Source organism: Anabrus simplex, chromosome 7 (genome assembly GCF_040414725.1).
Source record: "Anabrus simplex isolate iqAnaSimp1 chromosome 7, ASM4041472v1, whole genome shotgun sequence".
Taxonomy (NCBI): Eukaryota; Metazoa; Arthropoda; class Insecta; order Orthoptera; family Tettigoniidae; genus Anabrus; species Anabrus simplex.
In genome coordinates, this window is record NC_090271.1 from 177,547,002 (window position 1) to 177,564,151 (window position 17,150).

The window sequence follows — 17,150 nt, forward strand, 5'->3', positions numbered from 1 at the left end:
ATGTCGCCGTGTTGAAGTATCAGCTGCTCCGACAATAGCAACATGACAGCAGCTGACTGACAGAGGGCATCCACATACCTGCAAGAATCTTTCCATCTTCCTGGGCTCCATTATGATAAGTGTAAAGCAGATTTAGAAGGGAACACTCGCCCTACAATTCATTTTTTTCTTTTCAGTGATATCTCATTTTCAAACAAACGTAGTTCTAGTATAAACTTCATCAATTTAGAAGCTTTAGGATGCATGATATTTCTACCTCAGTTGCTCAGTGATTAGGCTATATCAATTTTGGTTTATTAATAATAATGTTGTTTTTTCGTGTGGCTATTTATAGCCGAGTGCAATCCTTGTAGGCAGACCCTCCGATGAGGGTGAGCGGCATCTGCCATGTGTAGGTAACTGCGTGTTATTGTGGTGGAAGATAAGAGTTATGTGTGGTGTGTGAGTTGCAAGGATGTTGCGGACAGCACAAACACCCAGCCTCCGGGTCATTAGAATTAACCAATGAAGGTTAAAATCCCCGACCCGGCCGCGAATCGAACACGAGACCCTCTGAACCGAAGGCCAGTACGCTGACCATTCAGTCAACCAGTCGGACATAATAATAATAATAATAATAATAATAATAATAATAATAATAATAATAATAATAATAATAACCCCCAATGAATGGAGAGATAGCTCTTCGAACCTACGCAGGCCTCGCCCGGTAAAGGCGTTCTCTGTTCACATGGAAGGACGTGGGTTCGATTCCCTGTCAGGAGGTAAAAAAATTTAAGAAACGAGATTTCCACTTTCGGAGGTGCATATGGTTATGAGGTTCATTCAACCTACACCAGAAATGAGTACCAGGTTAATTCCAGAGGGCAAAGGCGGCCGGACGTAGAGCTAAATCACTCTACCCTACCAAGCGCCGAGGTTACGGATAGTAGAAGCCTTTACCTTCCACCCCTCTCAGGGACTTCATGGCCTTACAGAGATGACTTTGCTGTACTGTAGAGCCTTCTCCGGAACTAACGACTGCGTCAAAAACGGCTATTCAGAGGCTGAAACAAATAGACATTCATGTTTTCCTTCTGTGAATTAATTTTCCTTCGTTTCTTTTTCTTTTTTTGCTGTATTTTCTTTCTATTTTCTATATTGTACACTCTCCCCACTTCTATACTGTTTTCTCTTTCACTTTTTACAAGTATGTGTTTTGTTTCGTAAATTATTCAGCGTGTTTTCATCATGCTCTTTCTTCCTCAAGCTGTGCGAGGCTTAAGCAGTACCATAAAAACCAAACCAAACCCCATGGCACTACAGCCCTTGAAGGGCCTTGGCCTACCAAGCGACCGCTGCTCAGCCCGAAGGCCTGCAGATTACGAGGTGCCGTGTGGTCAGCACGACGGATCCTCTCGGCCGTTATTCTTGGCTTTCTAGACCGGGGCCGCTATCTCACCGTCAGACAGCTCCTCAATTCTAATCACGTAGGCTGAGTGGACCTCGAACCAGCCCTCAGGTCCAGGTAAAAATCCCTGACCTGGCCGGGAATCGAACCCGGGGCCTCCGGGTAAGAGGCAGGCACGCTACCCCTACACCACGGGGCCGGCACAAGCAGTACCATAGCTAAATAAAATACATACATAAAAATATATTTTCTTAGAAACTTTCTACAATACATTTTCCTATAACCCATTGGTGTAGTATATATTTCATTTCTCCATAACTTTGCTGACATATGACAACGTCTGACGCCTGCACCGATAGGAAAATCAACGCGTGGAAGGTTCGTAATTCGAATGCTGTTACTGTACGTCTCCTTAAAACAACACTCTCCACAATTGTCATTTTCCTTAAATAAAGATTTCCTTCTTCGCTAGCCTTGTTAGTCCTCTGGATTGTGGATTCAATTAAACTAACAGTATCTCTTGGCTGTCACAGGGGAGATTTATATAGAAGACAGGGTATGGTTGCCCACGCACGACCTTACTGTACAACCTGAGTAACGCTGAGTAACGAGCAAAGAGTTCACATACAGCTCGTGGCTGGTGAGTCCATGAAACGGTGAATCAGCGATATTATCAGCTGGGTCCATATTTTATCAAGCGACCTTTGGAGTGACTCATCAACCTCTGTTCCTACCATGCCTTCCTTTCTTGGGCCTTCATAGCTGCCTAGCTCCGTGACATATTTCATGCTTGAATCATCAAATACATTTCTCCTGTTATTTTTGGCTTCACTGACTGAGACTAGTCGCGCTCTCTCTCATTTATTCTGCGGAAGAAATTCCATACCTAACTGGCGGCAAATGTCTACTCATCAAGATGAGAAATATAGCACCGATAATTCTATTTCTGGAAAGGTATATGCTGCTCTGAAGTTCACTAAGGATACGACAGATATGAGTAGCCTATCAGGTTAATCACTAGGTTAAAGGCTGCCGTGCATGGGACCAACTATTCTTACCCACTTCATGTCTGTTAGGTCATCAGCCCAGAGGCTGGTTGGATCCTCAAATAGTACCACCAAAGATTTTACGGTTATAAGGAAACCGCAAAAACCAATGGCAGCACCAAAATGAGGCGTACTAGGCAAGACGAGGAGTGAGGTAGTTTGCCATTGCTTTCCTCACTGGGTCAGAAAGTGCTACTGCACCATGACTGACTCTATGAGCAACACCTTTCATAACACTCAGATGCACTAGTGCTCTGAATGTCATTACTCAGCACCACCCATACCCCAGCAGCTTCCATATTGTCACAGCCATGGATGAGACTGGGACTTCGGTGGAAGCTACACTTTACTCTGGCCTGTGCTAAGAGATGGATACAAAAGTACTGTATCCATCAAGAAACCCACTTCATACAGTACGCAAATATACGCTTTCATACTGATTCATTTATTGTTGCCTTCTCAGCATATTTAGCGGTGAATTTAATTGTCATACGTCTGCATAGGGCGGGATTAATCTTACGGCAATAATACGATGAGAAATCGCTCTCGAAACCATCCACAATGGCAGGAAAACAGGCCGATATCGCGTGTGGACCACCAGTGGTAGCTAAACGCTCGGCTTTTCTGTCGGCTGTCTTGTTCGACCGGTGGTGCACGAAAAATAGGCGGAAATGCATCGAAAATAGACTGTCAGCGCTGTTAAGTGATGGTGGTGATTATTATTTTAAGATGAAGTACAAACTAGGCAACCACCCTCTATAAAACACTAATCAGAGAAAAAAATTGAAGGGATCCGGCACTTCGGAAAATGAAGGTATCGGCAAAGAAAGACAAGGGCGTTAAAATGAAAGACTCACTAGGCTTCGAGTGCTCTAATACTGGCGGGGTCGGAAAAGAACAAGAGCTGTCCAAGGCAGGTCGGATAGGATAGATGAAAGCGAGGAGTCTGGCACAAGTACGTGGAAGCAATGCCAGGACTCTGTTAACGGCCCCGTGGTTGCCAACCAATGCTCCCAAGTTCAGAGCCCCTGAGGCCTATTCCATCTAATTCTTCACTGCTTTTTCCAATACCCCATACAGTGCCCTGTGTTTTACAAGCGAATTTAAAATATTTTTATGCAGCTTATATTCCGTATGTGGCATATTTCTCTCCATACATCTTGTGCTCGTCGAATCTGTTCATTCCACTTACCATTTCGACGCTAGTATAATTCCTAAATATTATATTTTATTGCCTATCGGTATTACTAATTCTAAACCTAACCACCACCTTTCTTTTTAATGTACACTGACTGACAGAGCAAATGCAACACCAAAAAGGAGTGGTCAGTACTTTATGCCAATTGCAGGGTAGACTGACGTCACTGAGGTATGCTCATGATGTGAAATGTGCCACTGTGCTGCGCACGTAGCGAACGATAAATGGGACACGGCGTTGGCGAATGGCCCCCTTCGTACCGTGATTTCTCAGCCGACAGTCATTGTAGAACGTGTTGTCGTGTGCCACAGGACACGTGTATAGCTAAGAATGCCAGGCCGCCGTCAACGGAGGCATTTCCAGCAGACAGACGACTTTACGAGGGGTATGGTGATCGGGCTGAGAAGGGCAGGTTGGTCGCTTCGTCAAATCGCAGCCGATACCCATAGGGATGTGTCCACGGTGCAGCGCCTGTGGGGAAGATGGTTGGCGCAAGGACATGTGGCATGTGCGAGGGGTCCAGGCGCAGCCCGAGTGACGTCAGCACGCGAGGATCGGCGCATCCGCCGCCAAGCGGTGGCAGCCCCGCACGCCACGTCAACCGCCATTCTTCAGCATGTGCAAGACACCCTGGCTGTTCCAATATCGACCAGAACAATTTCCCGTCGATTGGTTGAAGGAGGCCTGCACTCCCGGCGTCCGCTCAGAAGACTACCATTGACTCCACAGCATAGACGTGCACGCATGGCATGGTGCCGGGCTAGAGCGACTTGGATGAGGGAATGGCGGAACGTCGTGTTCTCCGATGAGTCACGCTTCTGTTCTGTCAGTGATAGTCACCGCAGACGAGTGTGGCGTCGGCGTGGAGAAAGGTCAAATCCGGCAGTAACTGTGGAGCGCCGTACCGCTAGACAACGCGGCATCATGGTTTGGGGCGCTATTGCGTATGATTCCACGTCACCTCTAGTGCGTATTCAAGGCACGTTAAATGCCCACCGCTACGTGCAGCATGTGCTGCGGCCGGTGGCACTCCCGTACCTTCAGGGGCTGCCCAATGCTCTGTTTCAGCAGGATAATGCCCGCCCACACACTGCTCGCATCTCCCAACAGGCTCTACGAGGTGTACAGATGCTTCCGTGGCCAGCGTACTCTCCGGATCTCTCACCAATCGAACACGTGTGGGATCTCATTGGACGCCGTTTGCAAACTCTGCCCCAGCCTCGTACGGACGACCAACTGTGGCAAATGGTTGACAGAGAATGGAGAACCATCCCTCAGGACACCATCCGCACTCTTATTGACTCTGTACCTCAACGTGTTTCTGCGTGCATCGCCGCTCGCGGTGGTCCTACATCCTACTGAGTCGATGCCGTGCGCATTGTGTAACCTGCATATCGGTTTGAAATAAACATCAATTATTCGTCCGTGCCGTCTCTGTTTTTTCCCCAACTTTCATCCCTTTCGAACCACTCCTTCTTGGTGTTGCATTTGCTCTGTCAGTCAGTGTATTTCCCTTTTCACATACCATTACTTTTGACTTATAATAAATGCTAATTTTTAAACTCCATTTTCTGCAATATTCAGCCGTTATTATGATGATGTTTTGCAAACCAACTAATGTCAGAGACAACAGAAGGATGTAGTCTGCAAAAACCAGGCCAGGAATTTCTTTATTGTTAAGACATGGGCTTGTCAATTCTCCTTCCCTTCGTTATCCAAAATATTGTTAATAAATATGCTGAACAATATTGGCGACAGCTTGCACCCCTACTTTAGTCTAATATTTAAATGAATCTCTACTACAATTAAGTCTTCCAACTTTCTTATATCTACCACAACAATACGGAAGACGGAAAATATCCTCTTACAGTAGGAAGGGGGAATAGTAATATCGAACTCAGCCACGAACGTGTTGATGTTATTCCCAAGTAACGTTATTTAAGTGCCCATAATAATATTTTACATCTTACTAACTAGCTTTCTCTTACAGTTTTCGAAGACGCCGAGCTGCTGGAAGTTTGTCCCGTAGGGTTTCTTTTACTTGCCGGTAAATCTACCGATACGAGGCTGGCGTCTCTAAGCACCTTCAAATACCGCCGGACTGAGCCACGATCGAACTTGTCACTCTACCGTCCGAGGTACTCGGCTCGGAAATTTTAATGCCCAACAATTAATTAGCTATAAATATAACCTACAAAGAATTTTAACACCGATTTCTTAAACATTCATTTTGTAATTATGTTTTTTGTGAACTACCAAATGAAAGGTTAAAGTTGACGTTCACTTCAGCGTGAATATAATCTACAGGCCTCACAATTTAGAGCATATTTCTCATAACTAATCTAGCTCTCTTCCCCTAGAAGATCAGGATGATCCTTGAAGTGAGGAGCAATCATCTACTTTTTAATAAAGTGGAGTGTATTGAAGACAAGATAAATGGAACTCTGAGAAAGCAATATAATCGCTGTCTATTAGATGACCCTTTCGACAGTGTGCAATGATCAGCAGTTTGTCATGTACACGCCCCGACTGCTTTGTCCACGACCTGCCTGCACCCTTTGCTTCCCCCAGCCGACGGAATAATGAAGGAGGAGCAACATCTGCATGGAATTTTACGACTGCATTCATGTCTGATGTAATCAGAACAGCAGAGTCCAGGGAAATCTAAGATGAGAAACAGCCCTCGTTAGCGTATTGCCTCTCAGCATTGGGCACTGCTTACAGTAATTTTGACAGGTGTTCGCCTCCAATGTTCAAGATTGCAGGATCGAATCCCAGTGCAGCCGGTTGACGTAGCGGCGTATGTAAAGTGGGTGGTTACAGGTTTACCCCCGCCCCCGCCTCAATGAACATGTGAACTTCTCTTTTCTTACTGAAACATAAAACCCTGTAACCAGAAATAATAGTAGCCATAATAGTTTCCTGGAGTCGGCACTTCCATGTAGATTTGACCCAGTTTTATGGTCGCATGCACTTTCTGGCACAACCCTATTTGAAGGTGTGTGTTCTGTCTTTGTAATGGTTGGAAGTTTTGCCATTTGTTTTTTGTCTCTCCGACACTGGCATGTCTTATGACGACGACAGTGTAGGACAGGACTAGGGCTGAAGTAAGCGATCGTGGCCTTAGTTAAGCATCTGCTTAGTGTATAAATATGAAACCACAAAGTAACAGTCTTTAGGGCTGCCGACAGCAGGGTTAGAACCCAGTATCTCCCGAATGTAATCTTACAGCTACGTGACCCAAACCGCACAGCCAACTCTCTTGGTGTGGCTGACAGTGTGGAGTATTTTATGTAGATGATGAAAAAGCTATTAAGACGAACACAAAAACCCGCGCCCCGTGTAGGGGAATTAAATATACGCAATGAAAATCATGGCACAATTATAGCATGCACCCTCCAAAAAAAAAAAAACAGTCAAGTAGTTTAAATAATTGTAGAATCTGGTTCACTATACAAGTAGTGTACCCCTTTGTCCCGTTTTCTGATACGGAATAGGGTATGAGGCGAGATGAAATTATATGGCATGTTTTTACGGCCGGATGCCGTTCCTGACGCAGACCTCAGTAGTGGTTTCAAAACCTTACAACTTTTAAAGATGAAATCGAATTCGCCAGTCACAGATGTTTTCGTCTCACTTTGACAGTACTGTAGCGAACTCGTCTAACAATCGAACAGAGTTTCGTTTGCTAGTAGGCCTAGATGTTAGACAAATCCCTCCTCTGTAGAGATTGTGGTTAACAACGAACAAGAAGCCGACATACCATTAGCCAGTAGCGATAGCTCGGGAACTGAACTGTCGTATTGAAAAGGGGCTTAAAGTGACAGGCAACTTTCTTTCAGTAAGACCATACAGATGTGCTGTTTTAAGAATAAATAGCGAAAATTTAGGATAATAACTTCTAATTATTCGAAGCATATAAAAATATTATTGAAGGTATTAACAAAAACTAGTATTAGCAAAAATTTGCTACCGCCAGGCACATGCTTAGCGAGCCTTTATTATAAATCTACCTCTGTTTAAAATGTCCAGCCCGGCCGGGAATTGAACTCGGAACCCTCTGAACCGAAAGCCAGTATGCTAACCATTTAGCTAAAGAGACTGATAATAATGATAATAATAATAATAATAATAATAATAATAATAATAAACAACTTCAGCATTCCGAACACAAGTGGCTTGAGTACTGAAAATTTACAAACACGAATTCTTGTAAATGCTCAATTAACATGTATCTGGTTTACAGATATTAAACAATAAACATTGAATTTTTGCTCAGACTAGCCGCGAAGTAATTGATATTGAAGGATGCACACACCTTCGGTACCGACGGTCAAGAATACAATATAGACACGGAAAAAGTGCGTGTACGTGTAAATAATGTATATACTGTATATATGTTCATTTCAACATACACTGCTGGAAAAAAATTAAACATCCAAGGACAAGGTCATTTTATTCACAAACGATGTGAGAGGTAGTTCATCATTGCAGGAGTAAAGACCGCGCACCTTTTAGCGATATTTCTTTGTACTGGTAGGAGGAGTAAGGAGGGAGCTCTCCCGGTTTCGGTAATACTGCCAACTGAATGGAAATGAAATCTGAATTGAATCGATAATATGATCGATATGAATTTTCTAAACCTTTATCATCTTGAGCCAACAACTGTGTCATACACACGTTATATAACATTTCTCGATGCGCATCTTGTTCCTAGCATGAATTCTATACTTCGGCTTTGCTGTGTAAACAACAACAGTACTAGTACGCCAGATGTCGCACAGCGATGCATAAGCGATTCATAGTTCGTGTTTCAAAGGTTGCCAATACGAAACTCGAAGGTACCCGAGGTCGACCTATTCAACACTAGGGTGTCCATGTATCGCTAAAAGATGTGCGTACGGTATATGACTACAAGTTCCGACCGAATGAAACACACATGTCACAGTAAACGGTGCCCCAACAGTGCATTAATACACAGTGTACCCACCTCTGGCGGCAATACAAACTATCATAAAGGTGCCGAATGGCATCCTGCGATAGATTGTCTCAGGCATCTTGCACCTTTTGATGCAATTCGGCAATGGTTCTTGCAGGCTCTGGGGAACGCGTAAGTTCCCGCTTCATATATCCCATACGTGTTCGATTGGCGAGAGATCCGGTGATCTTGTTGGCCAGGGCAGTTGTTGTACACCGCGAAGAGCACGGTGCGTCGCAGGAGCTGTATGTGGACGTGCACTGTCCTGCTGGAAAATCACTTCACCTTCCTGTCAAAGCGCTGGGACAACAACCTGTGCAATGTAGCGGGCACTGGTTACGTTACTCTGCAGAAACACTAACTGTGACCGCGAGTTGTAACACTATGAAGCCTGGGGTGGGTCCTGGGTGTCGTGGGCGAATGCACTCTGGAATAGGCCGCTCACCAGGTCTACGCCGTATACGTGTACGTCCATCACCTGCATACAGACAGAATCTACTCTCGTCACTGAAGACAACAGAGCGCCCTTCCCCTCTCCAGTCGACTCTTTCACGACACCAGAGTAGCCGTGCTTGGTGGTGTCGTGGTGTCAGTGAAAGCCTGGCCAGAGACACACGTGATTGTACTCCTGCTGCAAGCAGACTGTTTCCAATGGTCCTGGATGGTGTTCGGTCGGCCACGCTGCTCGCACAATGTGTCGATCTCGACGTGCGTCCGTACTACGTGGACTTCCGGAGCCTGATCTGCGGGTGTGGGAATGATCCACAGACCACTGTTCAAAACAGCGACACACCACTGATACATTGTGCCCAGTGCAACAATCCGTCAATACGTCCGTCCAGCTTCCCGCAGGCCCGCAATGCGACCACGTTCAAATGGCTGCAGTTGTTCTACAGGAGCACGTATTCGTCAGCAGGATATGGCTGTACCTTAGAATGAATGTTGCAAACACTGTTGACCTCTGACCTCAGCACAGTTACTGCCTGCGCACGGACAGACCTCTTGACCGCCATCTGATCGCCGATGTCCGTGACAAATGAATCAATAACACAACAAACCCTCAGCATGCACATATTATACCTTGGTGCCACTGAAGACAGTCCTTGAGGATGTTGCATGTTTCTACCCGGCAGTGAATAAACATACGGAAATCAACACTCGCCGACTCCTTCATTCGATCAAAAATCTACTGTTACATCAATTGTCTTTCATTCGTATAGGGATTGCCATATCTCATACCTCATTATCCCAACCTATAGGCTAAATATCGCAAATACAATTGACCTTTCAGAAAGTAGAAATGCTGGCTAGCGGGGCAAGTATAGTTCTTCTCGTGGTCAATGAAAACTGCACAGGTAAGTCCAGGTAGCAGCAACAGGAGTGACAATTGCTGTGGGATTAAAGTCACAATAACTGAGACGAGTTTCGGCGGCAAATGGATAGGAAAGTATTAGGAATGTAGCAGCTCTGACATTAGTAAAGGTAAATTTGCTTGGTGTGGAAATGAGAAGTCCTTGAAATTCATGGTTAAGGGCTTCTTCTACGGAATGCGAGCTTACAGCTATACGGCCCATGTCGCGCAACCAACTCGCTCGGTACAAAGAAGTCTGTTCTTCGCTGGTGGGATAAACATAAGGCGACTGGTGAGTATACCATAGGTCACTTTTGCTTGCGCGTAGTACCACTATATTAGGTCCAAATACGTTTGTGATTAGTAGCAACAGAGTGTGCTGTCGGGTTTTATAGTACCTGTGATTAGTACCACTATATGAGCGACACCATGGGATGAGGGAACCCATGGTTCTGGTTTGCCTATGATTAGTACCCACTATATGAGAAACACAACGGGATAGTACGAGTCCCTGTGGTTAGTAGGCCTACAGTTAAATGATGACCACCATAGGTTTGCGTTGCCTGCAAATGGTGCCGCAATGTGCGAAACACCATACAGTAGGTCTGTGTTACATGTGCGAATTTCATTACCAGTAAGTAGTAGCATAATGTGCGGAATACGGGGAATCTACGCTACTTTTGATTAGTACTGCAACATGACAAATAGCATGGTTCTACTTTCCTAGCGATAAGTACCATTATGAGGGGCCGATGACTTGGATTGTGGACCCCTTTAGACTACAAGCATCATCGATTCAGTATTGTGCTATAGAAGAAGTCCCTTGGTCAGTAATACTGTTGTTTTACGTCAGTTTCTGAGAATGTGAGGCTTTGCGGATTGGATCCACTGACTGTTCTAAATTCATATCCATCCATTCATTCTTCGTTTTGGATTCTGGTCAGTGGAGGATTTAAGACTTTTAATTTGTCATTACATTTCGTCTGATTACGTACCATTAGGGGCCGATGACCTAGATTTTAGGCCCCTTTAAACAACAAACATCATTATCACCAAAATACACTGTAATTTCTTATGAACCAAAGACCACTGAACATAATTTATTACGAGTGAAAATTTGAAGTCTCATCTGACACGACCTCGCCGTTCTTACAAACGAAAAAAACTAAGTGCGATAGCATACAATAAATGATGTCCTTGCACAATTGTGGAGGTAGAGGGAAGTGTCCGGTTCCATGGCCAAATGGTTAGCGTGCTGGCATTTGGTCACAGGGATCCCGGGTTCGATTCCCGGCAGGTTGAGAATTTTAACCATCATTGGTTAACTCCGCTAGCACGGGGGCTGGGTGTATGTGTCGTCTACATCATCATTTCATCCTCATCACGACCCGCAGGTCGCCTTCGGGAGTCAAATCAAAAGGCCTGCACCTGGCGAGCCGAACATGCCCTCGGACACTCCCGGCACTAAAAGCCATACGCCACTTCATTTCATTTCGGGGAAGTTATACTGCAATTGCATTGTGTTTATCATGTTTTAAATAATCTGAGATAATATCATTTAGTGAAAATCTCTGCCCGCCTCTGTGGTGTAGTGGTTAGTATGATTAGCTGCCACCCCCAGAGGTCCGGGTTCGATTCCCGGCTCTGCCACGAAATTTTAAAAGTGGTACGAGGGCTGGAACGGGGTCCACTCAGTCTCGGGAGGTCAACTGAGTAGCGGTGGGTTCGATTCCCTCCTCAGCCATCCTCGAAGTAGTTTCCCTGGTTGCCCACTTCTCCTCCTCAAGGCAAATGCCGGGATGGTATCTAACTTAATGCCCCGGCCGCTTCCTTTCCTCTTCCTTGTCTATCCCTTCCAAACCTCCCATACCATCACAAGGCCCCTGTTTAGCATAGCAGGCGAGGCCGCCAGGGCGAGGTACTGGTCCTCCTCCTCAATTATTTCCCCCGACTCAAGATTTCATGCTCCAGGACACTGCCCTTGAGGCGGTAGAAGTGGGATCCCTCGCCGAGTCCGATGGAAAAACCAACCTTGGAGGGTAAACAGATTAAGAATGAAAGAAAGAAAGAAAATCTCTATTTTGTCAACGATTTTAGTGAGAATATTTTGAATATTTTAATGTTCTCGTTGGGTTTTGTCCTCGGGATTTAATTTGAGGAAATTGTTGGTTTATCTGTTATTAATTCCGTATTCATTTTTCTTTGTAATTGTTGTATTCCTTTTCTTTCACGTTTCTTCCCATGCTATCGAAAACTCCCTCCTAACTTCTCCATTAAGACATTCGGAGGCCAGTTTAATTTGCAAGACCTATAATGTGAACAAAGAAATAATATTTTGTATTAAATCATTCTAGACATGTGGAAGACTCCGTGACCACAATCGTTTCTTGTTCATAAGAATTGAATCTTCTGAAGCAGTAAAACTACTACGAAGCGTCCTGTAAATCACTTCACTGACCACGAGTTTTAAATGCATCCGCCACAAAGCCTCGCGAACTCTTAAGTCTTGAACTCTTTCGCCTCCACACAGAGGCATGGTACGTTCTGATTCTATATTGTTCAGTAGCTTTGGGACTGCTCGTCGCCATCCATGTTTGCCATATGATAACATGCGTTAATTTTTGTGGTAGTGAGTTAGTGTAATTAAATTTTGCAAGAACACTCTTAGAATAGTTGTGCACCTAAATAGGGTGGAACTGCTGAACTTACTGAGCTAATGCAGGGTCTAGCACAGTGTTTAACCTATTTTGTTTGAAGAAGCCCCAGACATATTCAACTAAACATTAAGGAACCGTAGAGAACATAGGGTAAAATATAAAATAATGGTGTACCAGGTGCTTCAGATTCATATTCTGCAGCATGTTGGGATACCGCACATAGCAGGTGCATTTGTATGGAGAAGAAAGGGTATGAATATTGCTGCAAGTTTTCTCACAATAAAGGTTCAAATTCATTTTCTGCACACACTGCGACTCTCTTCTCATTCAACTCTCTAGCACTCTTGTTAACAATGTCAGTGTGATAGTTGCTGTTGCTGGACGAAGTTTGTGCACAAAGTCAACCTATTTGCAGTTGATGCTGCGTAAACTTCGTCGCGCAGATAGCCCTATAAAATAAAATAGCCCCATGGGGATTTAATCGGGCTCTTCTTGGAGGTGCAATCTGGTAAACCAAAACAATATAAAACACTAGAATATATAAGTAAATTTATAACATTTAAATAGCAACGTAATTTATGCTCAGTAATCCGTCACTCACTTGTTCAGCGATCTACTCGCAGAAAGCCCCGCGATGGGCATGTTCACCCGGTTGCAGGCGCTGAGTTGTGTGTCATTTAAATGGGTGCTATTGCAAATTATGTTCAATAATCCAATGCACTTCAACATGAGTATATATTCAATGTGTGTCCACAGCTGAAATATGAGGGTATCTGGCAACGGAATCTCTCATTTTCTCTGGATTCCTTGACAGTGTCCTACATTCGGGAACCTACTGCGATCTGGATGTCATCTGACTGGATACTGCCGTGCATAAAGTGCAGCTGCTCTTTTTTATAACGTAGTCTTTCCACTGCTAAGCATTTTATCAGATTTAATGTTTACGCGCTATATCTGTTTGTACTCTGAGCAATGCACAGAGCCCTCATGCTGCATTTCAGCAAATCGATTTCCCAGTAAGTCCCTGCAACATTCGGCAACTCTTTCGACATAACGCTCTTGCATGTAGTCTTTTCATGCATTAAAATGAAAAGTCCTACAGTGGACCAGGTCGACCACCCATTCTATTGCGGAGTATTTGAAGCACCCGGTACTGTAAGAGAGTCGAATTGCAATTATTATATTTTCAGTAACATTTTTGATCAGTATTTAATTAATATTCTTCATAGAGAAGCGTCCACATTACTTTTACAAAAACCGTTGTTAATAGAAGCACGAGTTTTATGTTCATACAAAAGCTTTTTTGTTTGCTAGTGGCTTTACGTCTCACCGACACAGATATGTCTTATGGCGAAGATGGGATAGGAAAGACCTAGGAGTTGGAAGGAAGCGGCCGTGGCCTTAATTAAGATACAGCCACAGCATTTGCCTGGTGTGAAAATGGGAAACCACGGAAAACCATCTTCAGGGCTGCCGACAGTGGGATTCAAACTCGCTATCTCCCGGATGCAAGCTCACAGCCGCGCGCCTCTAACCGCACGGCCAGCTCGCCCGGTTCATACGAAAGCATTTCAAATAAATAAATAAATAAATAAGTAAATAAATAAATAAATAAATAAATAAATAAATAAATAAATAAATTTGAAAATAGTGTCTCTGCAAAGCATTTTGTAAAATTCATTTTCAGTTAAAAAGATAAACAGTTTTATTTATTTCTTTATTAATACAACTTCTCCCATGAGGAGGCTGCCATAAGGACAAAGTGTATCAACTACACAGTATTTTGTCTTCTAAGTTTGCTAATATGCCAGATAGAAATACCCATCACAAGGCTCAGGAATAAGTTTGGAAAGAATTTGGAATGTGGAATGATGTATGGTTCTTCAAATGTTATATAGATGGTTGCGGAGTATGGTTACTGAACCTCGTATTGCGGCGAGAGCGATGTCGTGAAGTCGTGTCCGGTTGAGACCGAGAGAATCCCATGCCTGAACAAGAAATTTAGGGATTGTGCCTCGAGCTCCGATCATGAGTCCATGGACGGAAATATTGTCTAGGTGATACAAGTCCTTATAGTAATTCATGGTAGACTGGTAAATCGACTTCTTCTCGGCGTCCACCTCTTCGGCCTGGCCAACGTGCGACTCGAAGCGTATTGTGGGATCTAAGATTAGTCCTTGCTTGCTAGCTGGCTGAAAGGCTATCATGCCAATACGCCTGTTACTCCCACCGGTAGCTGGGCCAGAAACCTCTTCGTGCACCCTGAAACCGTGATCCCTCAGCGAGGTCGCGATCATGTGTCGTATGGAATGATGGCGGGAATTTCTCAATACCTCCCGGTGAGGACAGGCACCCAGGGCAAGGGTAAGAGTTTCGTGCACTCTGTGGCAACGCCGACAGAGGGTGTTGTCGTGGGACCTTCCCGGCACGGAGCGAACGGCGCACACATTCGCTCTCATCTCGATGGCCTCTCTCCATTCAGCACAGGATAAGCCTCGGTGATCTCTTATCCATTTGTTCCCTGGCGTGTATTCCTGGAAGAGTCCAACGCCCTTGCCTTTGTGCGGCAGCTTCGTCCATGACTGAACTTCTCTGTCTCGTAGTATCTGTCAGACCTTCCTTACATTGGGAAGATGGCTGTTTTTGGACATAACTTGATCATTCATTTCTATGCCTAGATCTTGCAAACCAATTGTACGTTCTCGCTCCAAGTTCCTAGTTGCATTAATGCAGCCGTTATTTGCAAGCGATAATTTATTACAGATGTTAATATGCTGTAGTTTGGCTTCCCAAGAGGCGCGAAACTTTAAATACACAATTCTGTTGACCTGAATCGAACGGATCCTTCCCCTGTCTGTCAGTGTCAGTGGCGGTAGGTAAACATACATATTCAACCGAGAGCGTTGACTGGTAGGTAAGGACGACCAACAATCTAGGTCTAATAAAGTGATTGTGGGAAGTGTGCAGTGTGATATTTGGACTTGTATCTTGGAGCATAATAATTTTATTCCTGAGCGCACCTTTGATAGGCAGGCATGAAGTTCTACAACGGTAAACCGTCATTATGGAAATCAGGAAGTTCTACAACTGTAAACCGTCATTATGGAAATCAGGAAGTTCTACAACGGTAAACCGTCATTATGGAAATCAGGAAGTTCTACAACGGTAAACCGTCATTATGGAAATAAGGAAGTTCTACAACGGTAAACCGTCATTATGGAAATCAGGGAGTTCTACAACGGTAAACCGTCATTATGGAAATCAGGAAGTTCTACAACGGTAAACCGTCATTACGGAAATCAGGAAGTTCTACAACGGTAAACCGTCATTATGGAAATCAGGAAGTTCTACAACGGTAAACCGTCATTATGGAAATCAGGGAGTTCTACAACGGTAAACCGTCATTACGGAAATCAGGAAGTTCTACAACGGTAAACCGTCATTATGGAAATCAGCACGCTCTGGCATAAAACAAAGATTTCTTTTGCTGGAAACGCCAAAAGGCATGTCAACTGAGGCCAACGAGCGTAAGCGACATGTTTCTTTCTAAGACACCAGATAGCAAGAAATCCACATGTCGAATCATCATACAAGTTTATGTGCAGCGTCCACTACAGACATACAACGGTTAAATTACGACTGTTTGAAAATACTCTACGCATTTTTGCAGAATCCTGGTTGGGAATCGCTTATCTAAAGTCCCATGTTAGTGCAGCCGGGTATTTGTTGACAGCACTCATCCGTTTTTAAACAGCTACTCAGTTGTCTCCACGCTGAGCAGTCGTACCCATTTACTGGTAATAAGGCCTAAGCGAATGATCTACTTCATTTGGCTGTAACCTACAGTCTAATCAAACGGATAGTGTCGTAGAACGTATTCACTGGCGTAGAATCCCAAGGAGATTACTGACGAATAACTATAGATTGTTACTGGAAAGAAACTGACATGAAAAATCGCATGGCTAAGAGAAACTAGATTTCACACACAGTCACGGAGATTTGATGCATAGATGCACTGGTGAAAAACCGACATCGCCTGAGTTTACAAAAGGCTGTAAGTTATTTCCATGTTTGATTATATAAATACACAGATCATACCTTATAAATAAAATGTCTGGTTATTAAATGAATCGGACTTCCACTGTCTTTCAGTGTCAGTACGGAAGAAACATGTAAATTTTCCCTTAAAGGGGACCACAACGGGAAATACACGACCTCTAGACAATCATAATTGATTACCATCACATTTCCAGTGCTTAGTCCAGAAGGAATTCGCTGACAAGGGACACCCAACGACTTGACCTGACGAATTTGGACAAACACTGTCACCGGCCACGTTCCATGATTAAATCTTAAATCGTGGTACTGCCGTTACAAGTGAAGAGTTTGAATGCAGGCATGTCAAGAGTCCTTGCCCCCACGACTTACCAGCCACTGCTTAAAAATGTGCTCTCGGGCCACACCCGACTCTTGAGTGGGAATGATTAACACTTTTTATCAAGTTAAATGTGAACAACGGAATCAGGCTTA

General features: G+C 44.2%; 1 protein-coding gene across 6 annotated transcripts in view; it reads right to left on the reverse strand.

Moving 5' to 3' along the window:
- Positions 1–17,150, reverse strand: part of LOC136877020 (protein big brother) — a 213,039-nt gene that overhangs the window by 52,146 nt on the left and 143,743 nt on the right. The window lies entirely within an intron of this gene.